Source organism: Solanum pennellii, chromosome 9 (assembly GCF_001406875.1).
Source record: "Solanum pennellii chromosome 9, SPENNV200".
Lineage (NCBI taxonomy): Eukaryota > Viridiplantae > Streptophyta > Magnoliopsida > Solanales > Solanaceae > Solanum > Solanum pennellii.
In genome coordinates this window covers 5,584,084-5,606,928 of record NC_028645.1, presented here as the reverse complement: position 1 = coordinate 5,606,928, position 22,845 = coordinate 5,584,084, and the positions used below count along the sequence as shown (strand labels likewise).

Sequence of the window (22,845 nt, the reverse complement as noted above, 5' to 3'; positions counted from 1 at the left end):
CCCCCACCCCACACCTCAAATCCCAACCCCTCTCTCTCACCAAGATTGTCTTCTTCACCCATCACCACCCTCGACCCTCCCCCACCTAAATGTGTCAAAAGAAGAAGTTTTTTTTGTTTGTTTTGTTACTTTGTGAATGTTGTGAGATAAGAACGATTTTTTTTATGGTAGATTGATATTCAAATGTTTGATTTGGTGAATGTGATAATGCATTTGTTTGACCTTTTTCGGGGATTTTTTTCTTTTCGGCTAAATTTCTGGATCATTGCAAATAAAAAATTGTTGTTTTAGTATATAAATATGGAGTCTCAATCTAGACTTTTTTTCGTGATAATGATGTGAGATACATACAAATGGATTAGAACGCTAAAATTATTTGTTGCGAATGTAGAATTTAATAATTGAAAATATAATTTCTTGCCATTTTTGTTTGTGGCATCGTCAAATTATTTCACCATGGAAAAAGTTTAAGCTTGGAACGTTTGACTGCCGCTCGGGGATGTAGTTGTAGATAGGTTAGTCTTAGTGGGTCGTTGGCTCCACCTGTTATCTCCTTCTACGACATGCTGTTGTCGTCACCATATTCCATATGGCACTTAGTCATCTCTGCCTCGCTGCGGGTCAGCACCTCCGAAAGAAACGGAGGACTTCATTCAGTGACGCCGCGATCGCCCTCTGAATGATCAGAATAAGGTAAAGCTTGAAGATAAGTTTTGTACTCAATTAATTTCTCAGTCCCTCTAGTCGGGTGGGCGCCGATCGATTTTTCGACCAGATTCCCCTAAAAACCGTACGTGCGGGTCTCCCCGCATGCGGCTCATGTCATTCGAGGTGGCCCAGCCCAGCATTCATTCACAAATCCTGTAGCCAAAAATTGGGGAAGAAGAAGAAGAAAAAAGTAAAACTTGATAAAATGAGGCTCTCACGCACGTCCAGTGAGTGTATCACACATACTATGTCATCTCAGCAAAAAGTGTCAAATTGACACAGCGAGACATGACATGAGATGTCGAAAATGAACAAAGCTCGATTAAGGTGTCTAACTGAAAATCAGTGCCAACGTTAGTGGCAACCGATCGATTTGGCCTTAAAATAAACTGATTTTTATAAAATATAAGAATGTTATGTCATTTTGGAATTACACCTATAAATACAACTCTTGAGTTCAAACTTTGAATATGATCCACAAATTCAAAATAGTCGATACCAAATGGGAAATCAAAAGAAATTTCATTATGGAATTCAACTTGATTACGACCCAAGAACCACCCTTTCAATAGTGCACTAACGACCATTTTATTTAATAATTAAAAAGAAGGAATTACGACCATTTTAATGTACTTATCAAGGTCCAATCTATTTACGAAGTCAAATATATAAATACACCCACCATTCTAATTTAGGGTGGAACCTTTCGCGACTAATCTTTGAAGCTAAATTTGATTAGATGAAACAAACGTTTGAATGTTAAAATTTAGATATTCAAAATTATAAAAAACAAAAACTATAAATTGTAATTTTTTTAATGTTAATATGATGAAAAAATCTATTATAAAATATCATTCAGAGTTTTGAATCTCGAAAAAAGGAAAAGTGTATTATGGGGATAGAGGGAGTATTGCTTTAATTGTACTCTAGAAGTAGGGGTTGATCCATTTCTACAACGATCTCAAATTAATTCAATTATATCAAATATTTACCTATGTCATTAGTGACATAAGCAAATATAGCAAAGTCAAAAATGGTTGCAAATCTTACCAATTTGCCAACTACCAAATCTTTTCTTTTCAACTCCAATTACTATTCCTTTTTAACAATTGCTTGTACCAATTGAATAGCTAAAGTTGACCAAAAATGGGATGGATTCAACAAATCTCCCCCTCCAGTCCCATTTACTGGAAGAAGGTATCTTCAACTTCTTTAGAGAGAGCTCATACCCACAAGTTCTTTGCATAACTCGAACTTGTCTTTCGGTATCATCTTGGTCAACATATCTGCAGGATTTTCACTTGTGTGAATCTTTTTGACGTGAAATGATTCATTCTCCACTTTCTCACGAATCCAATGATATCTGACGTCAATGTGTTTTGTTCTTGCATGGTACATGGAGTTCTTGCTCAAGTCTATTGCACTCTGGCTGTCACAATAGACAATATACTCCATCTAATTCAAACCAAGCTCTTGAAGAAATCGCTTTAGCCATATCATCTCCTTGCCAGCTTTAGTAGCCGCAATATACTCAGCTTCAGTTGTAGATAGTGCAACACACTTCTGCAACTTCGACTGCCATGATATAGCTCCCCCTGGAAAAGTAAACAGATATCCAGTGGTGGATTTTCTGTTATCAAGGTCACCTGCCATATTAGCATCTGTATAGCCTTTCAAGATTGGATTTGATGCTCCAAAACACAAGCATTCATTTGAGCTTCCTCTAAGATACCTGAGTATCCACTTCACAGTTTCCCAATGCTCCTTTCCTGGATTGTCGAGAAATCTGCTAATAATACCAAAACACCAACTGCTTGAGCAATATCAGGTCTAGTCCATACCATCGCATATATTAGACTTCCGACGATGGAGGAATATGGAACTTTGGCCATGTTCTCTTTTTCCTCCCTAGCTGTAGGACACATCTTCTTGCTCAACTTCATATGACCAACAAGAGGTGTACTAACAGGCTTAGCATTCTTCATATTGAAGCGCTCTAGTACACATTCAATGTACTTCTTCTGGGACAAATAAATCTTCCTTTTATCTCTGAGACGAGTAATTCTCATGCCCAAAATTGCTTGGCATGGCGCAAGTCTTTCATAGAATAAGTCTTACACAACTCTTTCTTCAGCTCGTCAATCTTGGAAGTATTCTTGCCCACAATCAACATATCATCCACATACAGCAAAAGGATGATAAAATCATTGTCAGAAAAATTTTGTACAAATACACAATGATCTGAAGAAATCTTCTTATAGCCTTGCTCCTCCATAACAGATTCAAACTTCTTCTACCACTATCTAAGAGCTTGATTTAGGCCATATAGACTCTTTCTGAGTTTGCACACAAAATTTTCTTTACCGTCTACTTTGAAGCCCTCAGGTTGTTCCATATAAGTCTCTTCTTCTAGATCATCGTGATGGAAAGATGTCTTAACATCCATCTGCTCAATCTCTAAATTAAGACTAGCAGCCAAATAGAACTGTGCGAATCGAGGACATTCACAACTAGAGAAAATATTTCGTCAAAGTCAATACCCTTTCTTTGACCAAATCCCTTAACAACCAATCTAGCTTTGTACCTGGGCTTCAAGTTGTGTTCTTCAACTTTAACTTTGAACGCACAGTTGTTCTTCAAAGCTCTCATGCCCTTAGGCAATTTTACCAACTCATAAGTGTAGTTCTCATGTAGAGACTTCATCTCATTTTGCATGGCTTCAATCCATTGATCCTTGTGATCATCTTCCATGGCCTCCTCATAACATTCAAGTTCTCCCACGTCAGTGAGTAACACATACTCATTGGGTGAATATGGGAGGAAGGAAACTGTTGTCTTGTGGACCTCCGAAGCGGAATATTTAATTCGTCCACAACTTCATGAGCAACAGGATCATCAATAACAATATCATTGTTATTATCAACATCAACATGTTGATTCGATACATGATTTTGGGCGTCACCATGATTTTCAAGCCCAACAATATCATGCACACTTGTGTGAGGAACGTCATCATGATGAACTATACCATCAAAACTTGAAGATTCTACCTTCTCTGCTTTGTCAATATCTTCAATTGTTTGATTCTCCATGAAAATAATATCACAGCTTCTCACAAGTTTCTTTTCAATTGGATCATATAGCCTGTAACAAATTCATCAAGGCCATATCCAATGAAGATGCATTGCCTTGTCTTGGCATCTAACTTTGACCTCTCATCTATCGGCACATGTACAAAAGCTTTGCAACCAAATACTCTCAAATGGTCATAGGAAACATCTTTTCCATACCAAACACTATTTGGTACATCACTTTGCAAAGCAACAACAGGAGATAGATTAATAACATGTGCAGCGGTCAATAAAGGCTCACCCCAAAATGAGTTCGACAACTTTGCTTCAGAAATCAAACATCTAATACCTTGATGCTTGCAGCATTCGTCAAATGGTCCACAATATTCACCACTATTATCAGTACGAATAAACTTCAGTTACTTTCCAGTTTCTCTTTCAACTGAAGCTTGAAACTGCTTAAAGACACCTAACACTTGGTCTTTGGTCTTCAAGACATAGACCCAAAGTTTTCTTGAGCAATCATCAATGAAGGTGACAAATTAGAGTGCACCACCCAATGTTTTTGTCTTATTGGACCACATAAATCAGAGTGCACCAACTCAAGCAACTCTGTCTTTCTCGAAGGAGGGTAGAACTTAAAGAAAACTTTATTTTGTTTACCAGCCAAACAGTGCTCACTTTTCTAATTTAGCACTTTTGCAATTTGACAAAAACTTCTTCTTGGCTAGAACATTAAGTCCTTTCTCGCTGATGTGGCTAAGTCTCTTGTGCCATGACGTTAAAGAGCTATCACTCTCAACCGCATTAACCATATCAACACAAGCAGAGGTCGTAGTCTAGTATAGACCACGATGTTTGTTACCACGAGCCACAACCAAGGAAACCTTAATGAGCTTCCATTTTCCATCACCGTTGGTACTAACATATCCTTCATCATCTAAAACACCAATAGAAATCAGGTGTAGACGAACATTAGGAACATGTTTCACATTGTTCAAAACTAGTTTAGTTCCAACACTAGTTTTCAAACAAATTGTACCAATACCAACCACCCAAGAAATAGTCTCATTACCCTTCAAAGTTCCAAAATTACCAGGAGTATAGGAAGAGAAAAAATCCTTCCTTGATGTCATATGAGATGCGACACCAGTGTCCACAACCCAGCTTGACTCATCATAAGCAATATTCATCATATCCGCATCAAGGACAGTAACAAGATCTTCGGTGGTAACGGTGGCTAGGCAATTTTCATTGCCATCTTCTTTAGTTTCCTCTTTGTTTTTGTTTTCCCTCTTCAACTTTCTGCAGAACTTCTTTGTGTGCCCTTTCATGCCACAATGATAGCACTCAATATCCTTAAGTCTGCCTCTAGATTTGCTCCTATTTTGTTCTCTATACTAAGAACCACGAGTTTTGTTTCTCCCCTTGGGGCCAGTTATCAGGACATCCGATAAAGAAGAACCTTGAGTTTTTCTTCTCACAAGACACTACTCTTGGCACAATCCATAAAGATCACACCATCCGGAGCAGAATTTAACAATGAAGTTCTAAATATTTCCCAAGAGTCTGGTAGGGAACCAAGTAAAAGCAAGCCTTGAATTTCTTCATCAAATTTGATGCCCATAGAAGATAACTGATTCATGATCCCCTGAAAATTATTCAGATGGTCTGTAATCAGAGAACCATCATGATACTTTAAACTCAACATCTGCTTTATTAAGAACATTTTGTTGTTGCCAGACTTTCGAGCATACAAATTTTCAAGATTCTCCCATAGGGTTTGAGCATGTGTTTCCCCAGAAATACGGTTCAACACATTATCGTCGACCCATTGCCTAATGAATCCACAAACCTGTCTGTGCAACAGATTCCACTCTTTATCTGTTTTATTATCGGACTTTACAATGGTAAATACTGGTTCATAAAAATTCTTAACATGAAGCAGATCTTCCATTTTTCCCTTCCAAATGACATAATAAACACCATTCAAAGTAATCATTCTACTTGTGTTGGCTTCCATCGTTTTTCCCCAAAAAATATTATTATCGCAAATCAAAGTAAATCTTTTCTGATGTGGAAGTTCAGACTGTGCTGCAACCACAGAGCATACTCAGATAAAACCTTGGCTCTGATACCAGATTGTTAGGAAAAATGCGGATAAACACAAAAATATATATTGTAAAAGTAAAGGAAATAAAATGGGAGAATAATGACACCAAGAATTTTACGTGAAAACCCTTCTAAATAAGGGAAAAAACCACGGGCCAGGAGGAGCAACTGATATCACTATAGTAAGGAATTTTACAATGCATAGTCACGAGTACAATACTCAAAGTGACTACTACACACTCTAAAGGAACAACACTCTTTTGGTTTCCACCTTACTAAAATATCGCTCACACTCTATTTTTTTCACAGACTATTTATCTTGTATAGTCTATGGAATACCTCACTTTGCTCTCAAAATGGATTTTCTCTCTAACTTGGTGTATTCTACAAATGAGCAAGAATACTCTATTTATAGAAGAAATATACAACTAATGATGTCACCAATGACATCATGAAAATACTTAAGTTTCAAACTCTGCAACTTAAGTAGTTATCTTGATAGATATAGTTGGTATAAGTTTCAAACTTTGCAACTTAAGTAGTTATCTTGATAGATATAGTTGGTATGTTGTTGTACCAAATTTAGACTTTGACAATTAATATGGGGCTGAAACCCCACAGTACTTGCCTTGCACCAGAGCATACTATAACTGGCAGGGCAATGCCTAGTAGTGATGTATTTTCCTTTGGGGCTTTTCTGCTTGAAGTTGCCTGTGGTAGGAGGCCAATAGAGCCAAGACAAGACGATGATGATCTGATTTTAGTCGATTGGGTGGTCTCGTGCTGGAATAGGGGTAATATTCTTGAGGCAGTTGATCCAAACATAGGGATTGATTTTGTTCGAGGGAAAGTGGAGTTGGTCTTAAAGCTAGGCTTGTTCTGCTCTCATTCAGAGCCTTCATTTAGGCCAACCATGCGACAAATCTTGTTGTTCTTGGATGGTGTTGTGGCCTTACCAGAGTTATCATCACTCAGTATTTCATCAGCTGGTTTAACCATTGAATTCATCTTCAGTAGTTAGTCCACATTTTCGCTCTCCATCTGTAACAGACTCCTTTCTCTCTGTGGCCGATGATTTTTAAATTAAATATGTAGTAACTTAAGCTTGTAAGCTATAATCATGCTTAATTTTCTCATCAAATTTGGCTGCAACTTAGTAGCGTACATATAGTCAGCTAATAATCTGCATGCACAAGAACTTGCTCATATGTTACTTCCATTGTTTCCAGCAGAGCTACCATTTGATTTAGAAGTTACCTTGCTTGGAAGTTTAGCAAACTCAACGACACGGATTGCCTAGTAATTTTCTTGTGAAACTTACATATCCAAATTACAATTACAATTACCACCTAAAGACTTCCAACAGCACTTCCAAGCTAAATCCTAGTCATCGCGGCAATGCCACACCAGGCATGTTGTTGTTGTGGAGTGCGGAGTTTGACAAACTATAAAATTGTGAATTTGACAACTATATGTTGGTATTGACATCAATGGACGCCTAAAATCTGTAATAGCAAAGCCAGCAATAGGAAATCCTTCAATAAGTTAGCTACTTGTGCCCATCCAATATTCGAAGATATAAATATTGGTTTAGACCAAGTTAAAGAAAATTTTTATGAATTATGCTAATTTTAAAAAAGGCATAATACATATATTGGATTCTAAACTTGGCTTCAAATTTTAATTTTGACCTTCAACTTTCATAATGCACAAACAAGCACTTTAACTATCCAACTTTTAAATAAATAAACACATGAGTCCTACATGGCACAATACACATAGGACACCACATAGGACAAAAATGACATGTAGGAGGACATGTAGGACATGTGTGTCTATTTGTTCAACTTTATACAAGTTTAGGTGTCTATTTGTGCACATCCAAAGTTGAAGAGCATAAATGTTATTTGAAGTCATGTTAAAGGGCACATTTATGTATTATGCCTTTAAAAAATGTTTTAGCTATTAGTTGCAGAAATTTGGACTAACTAAAAAGATTCTACCTTGTATCAAAGATAAATTTTCAAAAGGGCAAAATTGAGACATACCTGGACTAAATCGAGGAAGATGAATAGATGAACATTAGCTTCAGCAGAAATCTTGAATGATTATTCCCTTTGATTCACTAGATTTTGGTTGTTTATCCTAGCTTGGGTTTGGACCTTTGAGACTATTGGGTGAAATGAAAATGTCTTTAATTGGAATTAATTTAATTTGTTTTTAGTTCTAAATCAACGTGTAATATATTTAATTAGTTGTCAGTAATTGAGTGGCTTAGTAACACACGTGGGGCGTGTGCATTTCACGCTCTTTGGCTACAAAAATCACGTTTTTATTTATTTAAAAGTTGAATAGTTAAAGTGTCTATTTGTTTGTGCACTATGAAGTTAGATATCAAAGTTAAAATTTGAAAGCAAATTTAAGGTCTAATATATGTATTATGCCAAAAAATAAACTCTATTCATATATTCTTTGCTAAGTGGTCATTGACTTGACTTATTATTACCACCACCAGAGTAAAATCTTAATTTGTATGAAAATAGTCACATATTCTTTCCACACAACTGACTAAAAAAAAAGTTCCCTTGCCATATATTTAGTGTGAAAATGGAGAAAAATACATGCCCACAAAATTTGACTACTTTAATTTTGTCACTTAATTATCACAACAAAGAAATTAAAGTTTAGGACCATAGTAAAGAAAAAAAAAGACTATGAATTGGCTTAAAAAGTATTCATAATTATTCCAATCATCACATCTTCTTATAAATTCCTGGAAAAAAAAAATAATTAGTCATGTTTTTCAAGATTGTGTTCTTGATTGTGCCTTCTCTTTTTGTTATTACAAATTCTGAGGACTTTGGATTCGTTTACAATGGGTTTAATAGAGCAAATTTGAGTCTTGATGGCATAGCACAATTAACATCAAATGGCTTATTAGAGTTAACAAATACTTCTAGGCTACAAAAAAAGGGCATGCTTTTTATCCTACACCAATTAATTTCAAGAACTTAACAAATGGTTCAAATTTCTCTTTTTCTACCACTTTTGTCTTTGCTATTGTGCCTTCTGTTTTGCCTGGACATGGTATGGCTTTTGTAATTGCACCTGTTGGTGGTCTAGTAGATGCACTTCCAAGCCCATTTTTAGGCCTTTTCAATGATAACACTACTGGGAGAGTCACTAACCATGTTTTCGCGGTCGAGTTTGATACTTTACAGAACAGAGAATTCAATGATATTGATGGTAACCATGTTGGAATTGATATCAATGGATTGAAATCCGTTGAATCGAAGACAGCAGGTTATTATCATGGTGTTAAATTCGATAACATGACTCTTGCTAGTGGTCAGCCAGTGCAGAGTTGGGTGGAGTATGATGGAGTGACTAAGCAAATAAATGTCACTCTGGCTCCAATGAATGTGGCAAAACCAAATGCACCTCTTTTGTCATTGTTGTATGATCTTTCACCAATCTTGAATGAAACCATGTATATCGGTTTCTCTGGATCGACTGGTTCGGTTGTTTCGACACAATATGTTCTAGGATGGAGCTTTGAAATGAATGGAATAGCTCAAGGTCTTGATATTGCTAGGCTCCCTAAGCTTCCTCGAGTTGGACCGAAGAAACAATCTAAACTTTTGTTGATTGCTTTGCCAATGATATCGGCAGTTGTTGTAGTAATAGCCTTTTCTGTGTTGATTTACTATGTCGGAAGGAAGAGGAAGTTTTCGGAATTGCTTGAAGATTGGGAGCTTGAATATGGTCCTCATAGGTTTAAGTACAAAGATCTTTATATCGCGACAAAGGGATTTGCCAACAAAGAGTTGTTAGGTTGTGGTGGTTTTGGCCGAGTTTACAGAGGAGTATTACCAACTTCTTCAATTGAGGTAGCAGTAAAGAAGGTGTCTCATGACTCAAAACAAGGATTGAGGGAATTTGTAGCAGAAATTGTTAGTATTGGTCGTCTACGCCACAGGAATTTAGTGCCACTTTTGGGCTATTGCAGGCGTAAAGGGGAGTTGCTTTTGGTTTACGAATACATGCCTAATGGAAGTCTAGATAAGTTCCTATATGACAAACCAATATGTGCCCTCAGTTGGAACCAAAGATTTCGAGTCATCAAAGGCGTAGCATCAGCACTAGTCTATCTACATGAAGAATGGGAACAAGTAGTAATACACAGAGATGTGAAGGCTAGTAATGTGTTGTTGGACAGTGAATTGAACGCGAAGTTAGGAGATTTTGGACTAGCAAGATTGTATGACCACGGGAGCGATCCTCTCACTACACATATAGTTGGGACTGTAGGTTACCTTGCCCCTGAGCAAACAAGAACAGGCAAAGCCACAACCATTAGTGATGTATATGCTTTTGGTGCATTTTTGCTTGAAGTGGCTTGTGGGAGAAGGCCAATAGATCCACGAGTATCGGATGAGGACATCGTGTTGGTTGATTACGTATTTTCTTGTTGGAGTAGAGGTGATATTCTTCGATCCATTGATCAAAATTTGGGGAATGAATATGTCAAAGAGGAAGTTGAATTGGTACTTAAACTCGGACTTGTTTGCTCTCAGACAAAACCAACAACAAGGCCAAGTATGAGGCAAGTTTTAATGTACTTGGAAAATATCGTGACTCCGCCATTGCCAGAGTTGTCATTGTTACAAAGTTCTGCCCATGATTTCTCATTTCCAGGTTTTGATCACCACTTGTCTATGTCTTCATCATTTTCTCCAGATAAAGTACTTTCATATCCCTCAACTGATTCAAACTCTCTTCCATTTACTAATCGATAAAATGTGATCTCAATCCCAACAACAACAACAACAACAACAACTATACTTCAATTCCAAGCAAGTTCGTATTAGCTATGTGAATTCTTACTGTCTATATCGTTTCAATTAATCATGTTATATTTGTTACTATACAAATAAAGTACTAATGTACAAACAGAATCTTAGTTTTTGATCTTGCTGTTATGTTCTTTTCCCTTTCTAAAAAATTTTAATGATGTAGAATAAGATGGGATATATTTTCTTCTTTCTGTTCCTTATTCAAACTTCCTCATTGAGCCCAACAATGACTTTTGGGGATATCATTTTCTTCACTGGCATAATTTGATGTTATTATCAATTAAATGGACCACAATTATAGGTAAGAGAATTTAAATGCAGAGGACAGACTTCAATACACATCTTCTAGTATGGTATATCATAAAACTCCCTTCATTTCAAAAAGAAGGACCTATTTTCCTTTTTAGTCGACCTGAAAAACAAGAACTATTTTTCTTGGATACTAATCGCGTACGTCCTGGACTGAGCCTTTCCTCTGTAGTAATCAGGTAGACCACGATCTTGAATGAGGAATCGTAGATATAAATATCAAGTTTCGCAAACCATCTTTGTTATTTCATCAGTTTTCATGTAATGTAACTTTACACTTCTATTACAAGCCTAGTATCATCAACAAAATTTGAAAGAATGAAGGTTACTCTATCAATAAAATGGGGAAAAAAAGGTTAACAAAATAAAAGATAAAAGATGTTGTTAAGAGAGTATAATATGAAATATCAACATTTAGGAAGATCAGCTGGTGGAGGAAGTAACTTTTGCTTAGGACTTTTTCCATCATTTACAATCCAAACCATTTTCAAGCCCCAACTTGTGTGTACTTCAAGATGACAATGCATGAACCATACTCCTAAAAAATTCAATAATATTATGTCAACAAGTTATCAACAAAAAAAATAGATATTTCAATTCAAAACATTAACTTAATCAATGAGTTTATGTTCTGTACGCTGACAATGAAATTATTTTTGGCATAATACGTAACAAACACTCAAACTTGGCCTCAATTGGTAAGTAAGTAATACCACGTAACTTTGAGAGTGCACATCTAGATACCTCAACTAGACCCTCCAACTCGTCCCCGCTGTGTCTTGTAGACACTTGACACTAAAGTAGCAGATAAACTTTAGAGGTGTCTCAGTGATGATTTTGTAGATGTTGGAGTATTTAACTAACACATTGGAGACGAATTGAGGTGTCTAGATATGCATGCTCAAAGTTTGAGTGTTTGTTTCTGTACTGTGCTCTTTATTTTTACATGTAACTCCATATGAAGTCTCGTATAGTACTAATAATCGCGTAAAATTAAGTGCTTGATAGTATCAATGTATAAAACTTAAAATCTAATGTAATACCTGGATTGTCTGCAAGGAAGCGAATGGCAACCCAACCTCCAGACGGAACACCAACAGTGTTCCTTTCAGCAGGATCAACAAGGTTGAAATTAGCAGGATCTTTGCTAGAATTATAATTTCCAAATCCTTGTCCAACCACAAAGAAATTGAAACCATGAAGGTGAAGTGGATGACTTTCGGCGCTTATAATACTTGTATCTTGCATAACTAATTCCACACTAGTATTAAAAGGCAGCATCACAACTTTTGTGCCTGAGGTAACAAAACTATTGTTTGGTGGATTTCCTGTGTAATTGAATTTAAACGGCGGATTGACTGGAAAATCTGTTGTGTAAACTCCTTTAGATTGGTTAAAATAGTGTGATTGAAGCAAAGCTACATTTGGCTGAACAAACGATACGTTGTTAACAGAAGCTGCCAATTTAGTGTTATTTGGTCCTTGACATGTTTGATTTTTAGGGCATGGATTCAATCCTAATCCAACAGTAAAGAAAAAATGTTTATCAACTTTTTTAGGTACATTAGCTGGAAACTTCGCGTTAGCTAAGCTTCTGATTTTCTTGACAAAACTTGTAGCAAAAGTTGTGTCATTGAATATAGGGAGTTTTGGTTTCAACAGAGGAAATTTGTTATTCTTTTTAGTATTGTTAGAGTGTTGATGATATTCTAATTTTCCAGTGGTGGTGGAATTGTCAAATGAAGCAGGACCAGTCGTGTAAGGCCGAGCTGACATGAGGAAGGTGGCATTAGGATGAAAATGTTTGGTTTTCAAGAGGATGTTTGTGGTTTGTCCTGGTGTTATAAGAATTATGTTTGCGTTGAATGGTTTCACATAAACAGCATCAACTTCTACAACAGTAAGGCTATGATTTGCTATACTGAAAAAAAGTTCATCATTTAGTGCAGCATTAACTACTCTTAGTAGATATGTTTTCCCTGGTTTCACCTTCAATTTGAATGTATCTGCAACACATATGAAAGTAATTAAGTTTCTATGTTTACATGAAAAAATGTGACAAAAAAGTCTTGTTTGGTTGAATTTTGCAAGAGTTTGGACAATCTTAACTATATTTGTACAATCAGATCATTTATAAGGTAATTATAAGTAAGTCTATCTCTATGATATGCCCCTCCCTTCAATGATATTGTTGATTGTGAAATAAGGCACAAATACTCTCTAGACTATGACCGAAATCTCATAGACACACTTTAACTTAACTAAGGTCCTAACAAGAGAGGGAAGAGCCTTGACTTTAGGTTAGGCCGGTCTCATCATTCACGCAATTCCCCCGTCCATCGATTGATCACGCGAGTACGCATCCAGTCAGCGCATAGCGAATGAAAAAAGCGTTCATCCTAGATTCTCTTCCTCAAGAAAAATGTCTATCAATTGATCCCTACGGTCAAAGTCTTACTCTCAATTCATTTTTTTTGTAATTTTGTACACCTTTTGGCTTACGTGGTACACTCCGTGACTCGAGGCGCGTGAGAGATGTTTGGATATTAGTGCACAGAATTACAAAAAAAAAATAGATTCGGGGGTAATAGGACTTTAGTTTAGTTAAGGTCTGTCGCTCGAATTTCGGTCATAGTCTAGGGGGTACTTGTACTTGTGCCTTATCTCGTCGATTGATATATAGCACAAGAACTCATCTCTCGATATAAAGAAGTTTAGAAGGCAAAAATGATAAGCAATAACTTGATAAAAATGACAAGTAAATTTACTATAGCAATTTAAAATTACATTATCTATATATAAAACTTCAAATTATTTTTGAAATATTTACCTTTAGCAGAACAATTGTAGAGAAGTCCAGGTAGAAAAGTCCAGGTAGACCATTGATGGTATAAGCATCAGAAATATTTGGAGGTCCTCCTGTTTGAAGGGCTTGATTAATTATTTTCTCTGTATCTGCCTTCCACCATTCACCTAAAATTCAAATACATTATTATATATAATAATTGACTAAAAGTATGCAATTAGGAGTCGATTTCTCAGATGGTTACTTAACTGACAAAAAGTCAATTTCATCATTAAAAAAATAATAACTATTAATCGAATAATCATATGAGAAATCAACCGTAACATAACTTTTAAAAAAATATGTTGAATATATATTATATACCAAATAGAATTGGGACTTCCTTGAAGGGTTGTGGAAAAGGATAAGCAACACCTTTCTTTGGAAGAATAACAATAGGTCCATAGAGTGTTACTCTTAGCCATGAAATGTGTGCATGCCAAAATATAGTTCCTCTTTGACCAGTAATAGTGAAATTATACACATAACTTTGCCCTCTCTGAATTGGGCATTGTGTAATATAAGCTGGTCCATCTGCCCATCCACTTCTTAGTTGTCTCACTCCATGCCTAGAGACATGCATGTAAGACACAAATATTTAGCTAATTATACTATTTAATAAATGAGTTCAACTTTTATGAACTGACAGTGCGATAGAAATTTAATTTTAGACTAGGCACATTAGAGTTGTAAGCAAGCTATACATACTATTTGGTTTTGAGTTTAACTTCTACACATCGATAATGTAAAGGAATTTTATATTTCATATAACCTAAATGATAAGTACATAGGTAGAGGTATTTGTTTATAAAAAGTGAGATTAGTAACCTTGAAAATAATCAAAACCTTGCAATGAGATAAGTAAACATTCTTTGCATTGTTAGTGGAGTTGATTTCTCATATTTGTCGGATTATAGCAAAAGAGACTAAAATTTAGTGGTAAGAAATAAAAAAAATTAGTGGCAATATTTATTATTGCAAAAATATTTATTGGCAATTGAGTTAATGTCATTACATTTAGAATTAAAGTCTTTAGCGGCATTCACACTATATTAAAATGTTTTTTAACGACAATAGCTTAATTACCGTTAACTTTGTATTTTTGACGGCGATTAACACCCGTTATAAATGTCCGTAAAGCCTATAGTGGCATAGGATCCAATGACAATTACTTAATGTTGATAAAGACTTTAATACTTTTTGTTAATAAGTAAATTTATTGGTTTTAAAAATTGTTTTGTTGTAATGTTATATATATTTGTGTTGGTTATAAATATTTATATTATATTATTACCGCTAAATATAATATAGCGATAATTATATTATTGATATAGTGTCACTTAACTGATAGTTATTATCATAAAAGTCACAATTTTCTTTTGTGCAAGAAAACTGTAGAAGAAGTGACCTCCCTCTGAAATAATAATTATTAATTAGTTGAGTGACTATAAGAGATATCGAACTCATTGTTAGTGTGTACCATCCTTTTAATAATTGCTTTAGAAAACTCATTTTGTAGAAATGTAAATATTATTAAGAAAAGAATTAGCTTCCAAATTGTAAAAGTAATTGTTATAACATACATACCAATGAATGGTGACATTGTGTTGAACATTGTTAACAACCTTAATAACAAGTCTATCTCCTTCTCTTGCAATAATTCTAGGCCCTGGAAACTTCCCATTCACTGTTACAATGTTCTTTGTTTGACACAATCTGGTCACATTTTGCATTTGAATCTGCATTAATCAAATGGAAAAAAAAGAATAATTAAAATGAAACAAAATTGCCAATGCACTATGAAATAATTAAAAATGACAATATATACATTAAACTATTAAAATGAAACAAAATTGATAATGCACTATGAAATAATTAAAAATGACAATATATACATTAAACTTGTAATGCCTTGTAATCCCTTCATGTTTTGCAAGTGCTAGTGTATCAACTAAAACCAAGAAAAATATAACCAATAAAAAGAGATTATAAGTCTTTAGAAAAGAGAACTCCATGTGTGTTGAATTGTTTTTTTTTTTGTTGTTGTTGTTGATTTGTTTTTTTGTTGAGAGATATTGGTGGAAAATTAATTGGAATCTTAGTTGTTTTTGGATGGTTATTAATGAATAAAATGGAAGATTTATATATATTTTGAGTGTTTGGTCAATTAGGTGGTTAAAATAGGGATTATTGACCAGCTATAGGGTGTTGGCTCAACCATACTTTTGAGTGATGTTAAAGTCTGATAATTATTTTGTTATATTATTTTATTCATAGTCCACAAAGTTTTTTTTTTAAATGAAATCTCCAAATCACTATATGCATGTATTTATGCTTAATTCCTTTTTTATTGTGCTTTGTATCCTCACTTTTTTGTGATAGTTATTCATAAATAAATATTTATTCGTACGGAGTGTTTATATCAATTCAAAATTATGTTTTTTGAGATACTTTGTAGGATGGTTCACCCCTCCTTTTGTTAAGAAGAAATATGTTTTCGCATTTCCTAATAATTAGATACGATTACTTGAATACTCATTTCATTGCGAAAGAAATATGTATTAGGTTTTTATAAAGAAAGATGAAGAATATAGTAGATGTCAATGTACAATTTTACATATAGTAGATATATCTTTAGAAGCACAAAAAAGAAGAAAAGGAAAAGGAATAGAAACGGAATCAGAATTTGAAAAAATAAATAATCAAAAGGATAATGATATTTTCATTTATCATTCTAGTGTAACTCGAACCCTCAGTCGACCTAATCACTCGAGCAAGTCTTGTTGGAATTGAATTTATATGATCATGCTGGAACTCTCTTTTTTTTTAACCACAATTCATTAAATATATGGGTTCAACATCAATTACTTATATTTATTTATTAAATTTTTTTGTAGAATCTAAGACAATATTATTGAGTTTAGATGAATCTGTAACTTAAGGGCATACACTCGTCCAGTGGAGTCACGTGCACTTAAAAAGGATTCGAGTGAACCACATTATTCATAGAAAAGTTATATCGCATTATATAGGGTAAAATAATTTATTTTATACATATTAAAAAAAATTAATCTTTCTAATTAACATAAGTGAACTATTGAATAAAAATCTTAGATGTAACGTCTTCTATCATTTTCTAATCTATTCATTAGAAATTTTGGCTTCGCTACTAACTTAGAGTAGAGAGGGAAAAGAAAGACAATTTATTAAATAAGATATTGCATGCGATTTTGCAAAAATATTGTTGCTATATATAACTATATCCCAAAAAAATTATCTCAATACTATTACCCCATAATTTAACAACATTTTGCAATATTATTCTAAAGTGTAAATTGGTAACACATACTCAGGGGCGGAACCACATATATATACATAAGGGACGTCAATCGACATTTCTTTATTAAAAAATTACATTGTGTAGCTAGATAAAATTATTTTTTTTATGCATATATATCACATATTAACACTTCTTGATTTCTACGCAGTTTTACTTCTTTATATTTTGACACTCTTTAATCGAAATTTTAGGCTTACTATACATACTCATGTCAACATAAAATGAAGAAAATAAATTGTTTTGTGAACCAGAAAATTGGCAAATTATAAGTTGCTAATAAGTTGCACTCATTCTCCAACCATTAATCAACATAGGGGACTTTAACATCATATACTGTTAGTTGCTGTCGGTTGTTAATTTTTTTTTACAATTGTTGTGTACCTTATAACAACATTGATGTTGATTGGTATGTTATTAATAACTATTACTTTGTTTTTAATTATATGCAAAATTGATTTGATTAGAATTATAACATTGTTGCAATAACTTTCCTGTATTGATATTATTTTAACTCAAAGTTTTTTGAAATTAATTACTCAACGAGAAAATTATATTCCAAATTCTTCAACTAACGATATGTCACGATCCAAAATCAAAGGTATGTAGCTACAATTCAGTAGCAAGAAGGGGGAGGTAAATTGTAAGTTCTTTTGCTATTTTAGTCAACTAACAATGAGGTGGTCTTTTGGGATGGCTCGATTGATTTGGAGGGTAATCATCTATACGAGTGACTCGACATCGATCTCCTTTGAAGGTCTTCTGAGTCGAGCATGTCGCACTGGGCTTACCTAATGTGGTTTAAATCCCTTGTGTAGTTTAAAATGGATGGATTTTAACTGGCGAATTTGCTACAAAATGGTAATTGTGTTACACTTGGTAATATCAATATATTAAAAATGATTTTTATTGGCAATTAATTAACGTCAATAGTTTAATTGTCACTAAATATATTTCTTTAGAGTCTATTGTTAGTGACAATTAAATTTTTCGTATTATTTATAAATGTCGCTAAAATTTATATCGACATTGAATCTTAATTAATCTTAGTAAAGGTTTTAGCACTTAGTTTATCACACTTAGTGACAGTTAAATTTTTCCTATTATTTATAAATGTCGCTAAAACCTATATCGACATTCAATCTAATTGGCAAACTAATTAATCATAGTAAAGGTTGTAGCACTTAGTTTATAACACATGACATACAAGTTTGTATATATGTTGTTTGTATGATGACATGTATATGTCTTGTAAATTTTATGTATGTTATGTCATGCATATTTCAACTGTATATAGTTTAACATATCTCAGAGTATGTTATGCATATTTCAACTGTATATATTAGTAGTATACAATAATATATGTAGAAAAAGGAGTATTGGACAATGAGGAGATAAGAAGAAAGAGTAAAGGGAAAATCAATGGTTCAAAATTTCAAATAAATTCTACCATCTTAAGTTTATAATCTATTTTCATGTGCTGTAAAGGAAATAAATGTCAATTACTTTGTATGAATTTTTTTTTAAATGATTCAAAAAGAAGGTAACAATAGTTCTCATTATTGATTCCAAATTATTTCTCAGTATTTGAATTTCAAATATTCTCCACTCTCTCTCATGTAATCAAATAAAAATAAAATGAAAAAACATTAAAAGTCAAGGGGAAAAAAAAAAAGAGGTACAAAAATTTGCATGAAATTAAATTCTCAACACTTGGGGAGGTCCATTGGTGGAGGAGGCAACTTTTGATTTGGAAGTTTTCCATCTTGAACCAACCATGCCATTTTCAATCCCCAACTTGTGTGAACTTCCAAGTGACAATGCATAAACCATACTCCTATTAACAAACAACATCATATATTATTAGCATATATATTCTATACACTTTCTCTGTTCTTATTTATGTGATAATGTTTGATTGGTCAGTACAGAAGTTAAGTCATAGATATGTATGTCATTATAAATATATAGTTATATTGTTGCTAAATATATAGAAAGATGTCATTCTATTCAGAACTGATTAAAATGACTTGATAATTCTTAGATTACCTGGATTATCGGCTAGAAATCGAATAGCAACCCAACCACCAGAAGGGACACCAACAGTGTTCCTCTCAATAGGATCAACAAGGTTGAAATTTGATGGATCCTTGTTAGGGTCATAATTTCCAAATCCTTGTCCAACAACAAAGAAGTTGAATCCATGAAGATGAAGAGGATGACTTTCAAGACCAAGAATACTTGTATCTTGCATTACTAGCTCCACACTAGTGTTAAATGGTAAAACCATAAGTTTTGTGTCATTATTAACAAGAGTGTTATTTGGAGGGTTTCCAGTGTAATTAAACCAATTTAAAGGACTATAAGGAAAATCAGATTTATATACACCTTTAGACTGTCCAAAAAAATGAGATTGGAGAAGTGAATTTGTAGTAGGTAATATAAATGACACATTGTTGATTGAAGCTGAGAATTTTGTACCATTAGGTCCTTGACATGTTTTATTTTGATCACAAGGACTTGTTCCAAGACCTATTGTGAAAAATAAATGTCTATCGACGTGTAGAGGTACATTAGCAGGAAACTGAGGAGTCGCTAGACTCCTCAATTTACTTGTAAAATTGGTCACAAAAATCGTGTCGTTGAGAGATGGTAATGATGGTTTAAAAATTGGTAGATTTTTCAAATGTGGTTTTGATTTTGATTTCGATTTTGATTCATATTCTAAAATTCCAGCAACAGTAGAGTTGTCAAATGTGCCAGGACCTGTTACATATGGTCTAGCTAACATGTAAAATTTGGCATTAGGAAAATGAGGCTTAGTTTTTAGAAGAACATTATGTGTTTGTCCTGGTGTAATAATAATTGTATTTGTTTCAAAGGGTTTAACATAAACACCATCAGCATCGATAACTTGGAGAGTATGATTCGCGATACTGAAGAATAGCTCATCGTTAAGTGCAGCATTGATCAATCGAAGAAGGTAAGTTTTTCCAGGCTTCACCTTCAATTTAAAAGTATCTGTATAAAAAATACATGTATAATTACCATTGAAAAGTCAAACAATCTATAGTAAATTGAGTCATCATGTACACGTGTACTCTATTTTATGTCATTCATTTTAGAACAGACCGAAAGAATATTACCTTTTGTCGAGCAATTATACAAAGGGCCAGGAAGTCCATTGATAGTATAAGCATCAGAAACATTAGGACCTCCACCTGTTTGTAATGCTTGAGAAATTACAGCCTCAGTGTCACCATTGAACCATTCCCCTATATGACATTAAGTATTAATTTGATAACATTAGACAATTAAAATAATTAATAATAATTATAATATAATGACTTAAATTAATTATAATTACCAAAGATGATGGGAACTTCTTTATAAGGTTTGGTAAATGGATAAGGATTATTTTTCTTAGGTAAAATAATAATAGGACCATAGAGAGTTGATCTCAACCATGAAATATGTGCATGCCACCAAAAAGTTCCTCTTTGACCAATTATAGTGAAATTATACACATATTTTTGGCCAATTTGAATTGGACATTGTGTTACATATGCTGGTCCATCTGCTCATCCACTACGAATTTGTCGAATTCCATGCCTATTGTAAGAAAAATATATCGATTACTCGTTGAATCGTGTGAAAATTAATATTTTTTAAAAAAATGTATATATACCAGTGGATAGAGATGTTGTTTTGGACATTATTGATCACTTCGATTTCAAGACGATCACCTTCCCTTGCAACTATAGGAGGTCCTGGGAATTTTCCATTTACTGTAACCATATTTTTGGTATGGCATAGTCTTGTCACATTTTGCAATTTGATCTGATTAAATCCAAAATACGAAATAATTAAATCAGAAGAATGACAAGAAATTGTATTTTTACATTATTAATGAGAATCGTAACCTAGAAAATGAGGACATTGGTGTAACTTTCTAGCTACGTATACAACATGTTAAAATATACAGATAGTGTAACTTTTCTAATAATGTCATTGTGTATAAATTAAATCGCATTATATAAAAATAAAACTAATAATTAGTAATATGCTTACTTCAAATTTGTAATGCCTGATTTCAGCTGAAACATTATGGAGGAGACATAATGCAATTATAGAGACAAGCAATAATATTCCAATAGCACCCATTTTGCACCCAAAAAAAAATGAAATCTTTTTCTATAGAAATTTAATCTTGTTGTTGTTGTTTTTGTACTAGAGCATGGAGACTTCATATGTATATATATTGTTTGATAGGATGTTTGGTTGATTTGGTGAAATTTAAATAAATAAAGGATAATGTTGAAGAGAAAAGTGAATAGCTTGATTGTAAGATATCTTTGGTTAGACCAAATGTTGTTGTAGAACAAGCTTTAGAGTGGTGTCAAAGAATACACATTATTTGTATATTTGCATAGTATTAATTGTAGTATATTTGGCATATACTACTTTGAAGTTCTGATAAACCGATACTCATTCATTCTTAATTAGAGATATTAGATTCGAACTCGAAGCGAGTATTAATAGGATATGTTTTATCCTATGCAAATTCCGTATAGTCGAATCCTAAAACAAATATCTGATACTGGGTGAAAAACTATAAAAATATTGTGTTTGTCTCAATTTATGTGACATATTATGTTTTTCGACAATCAAGTAATTTAAGTTTGACTAAGAATTTGCTTACGAAATCTTCAACTTTTTGAAAATGAAATTTTAAATATTTCTGAACAACGTAAAAAGTACTATAAGTGACAATTAAAATATTTTAAAGTTATATAAAAAATTTACGTTTAAAAATAGACTTATTTAAATCTCAAAATTTAAAATGTGTCACAAAAATTAAAACGAAGAAATAACTTATATTTGACATGCAAAATATTAATTTCACTATCTCATAGAGCTTTTCCTTCTTAATGACTCATGAAGCTAGATTAATTAAGGCTTCATAGACAGCTAACTAATTAGATATAGACAATATTTTGACACTGTTCCCTACAAGAATGATGATAGTCTTTGAGGATTTTTTTTAAAAAATCATTATCAACCCTTGAAATTTAAATAAAAGTGAAATAAGAATTTGAAACTTATAAATTTAAAATTCATATTTTGTTTAAATTTCTCATTGGATTCTAAACTAATAATTTAGTGTATATACTTAATAAATTTCATAAGACTAATTTATTAAATATGATGCTTGTTAAGTGTTCATAAGCATTAAACTGTAATTAACTTAATGGTGAACTTATTAATTAGACTAATTTAATTTCTTCTTTGGGAGGAGAGTTATTAGTAAGTTTGACATACTATTTTTAGTTTATTATTTTGTTTTCACTTTCTAATGGATTATAATTAAGGCTAGCTTACATTGCTAGGGATGATTTTGACCTTACACCATACATAATGTTTTTTCGTTATCAATACATTTCTTCACTTGAATGTAACGAAAATTGTAGTAATAATTAACTTTTACCTGGTTGACGTTAATATTTTTTACACTATTAGATTATTTTTATTTGTTATAGTATATAAAACATACTTATTCTATCTCAACTTATATAATGATATAGTTTGAATTTTGAGTGTTAAACG

The 22,845-nt window shown here is 33.2% G+C and overlaps 4 pseudogenes; 2 read left to right on the top strand and 2 right to left on the bottom strand.

Moving 5' to 3' along the window:
* The first annotated feature begins 6,456 nt into the window (after nucleotides 1-6,456).
* LOC107030754 lies at nucleotides 6,457-7,444 on the top strand (annotated as a pseudogene).
* Nucleotides 7,445-8,671: 1,227 nt separating this feature from the next.
* Nucleotides 8,672-10,890, top strand: LOC107030732 (annotated as a pseudogene).
* Nucleotides 10,891-11,385: 495 nt separating this feature from the next.
* On the bottom strand, nucleotides 11,386-15,640 carry LOC107030729 (annotated as a pseudogene).
* Nucleotides 15,641-18,769: 3,129 nt separating this feature from the next.
* On the bottom strand, nucleotides 18,770-21,480 carry LOC107029837 (annotated as a pseudogene).
* Nucleotides 21,481-22,845: the final 1,365 nt, after the last annotated feature.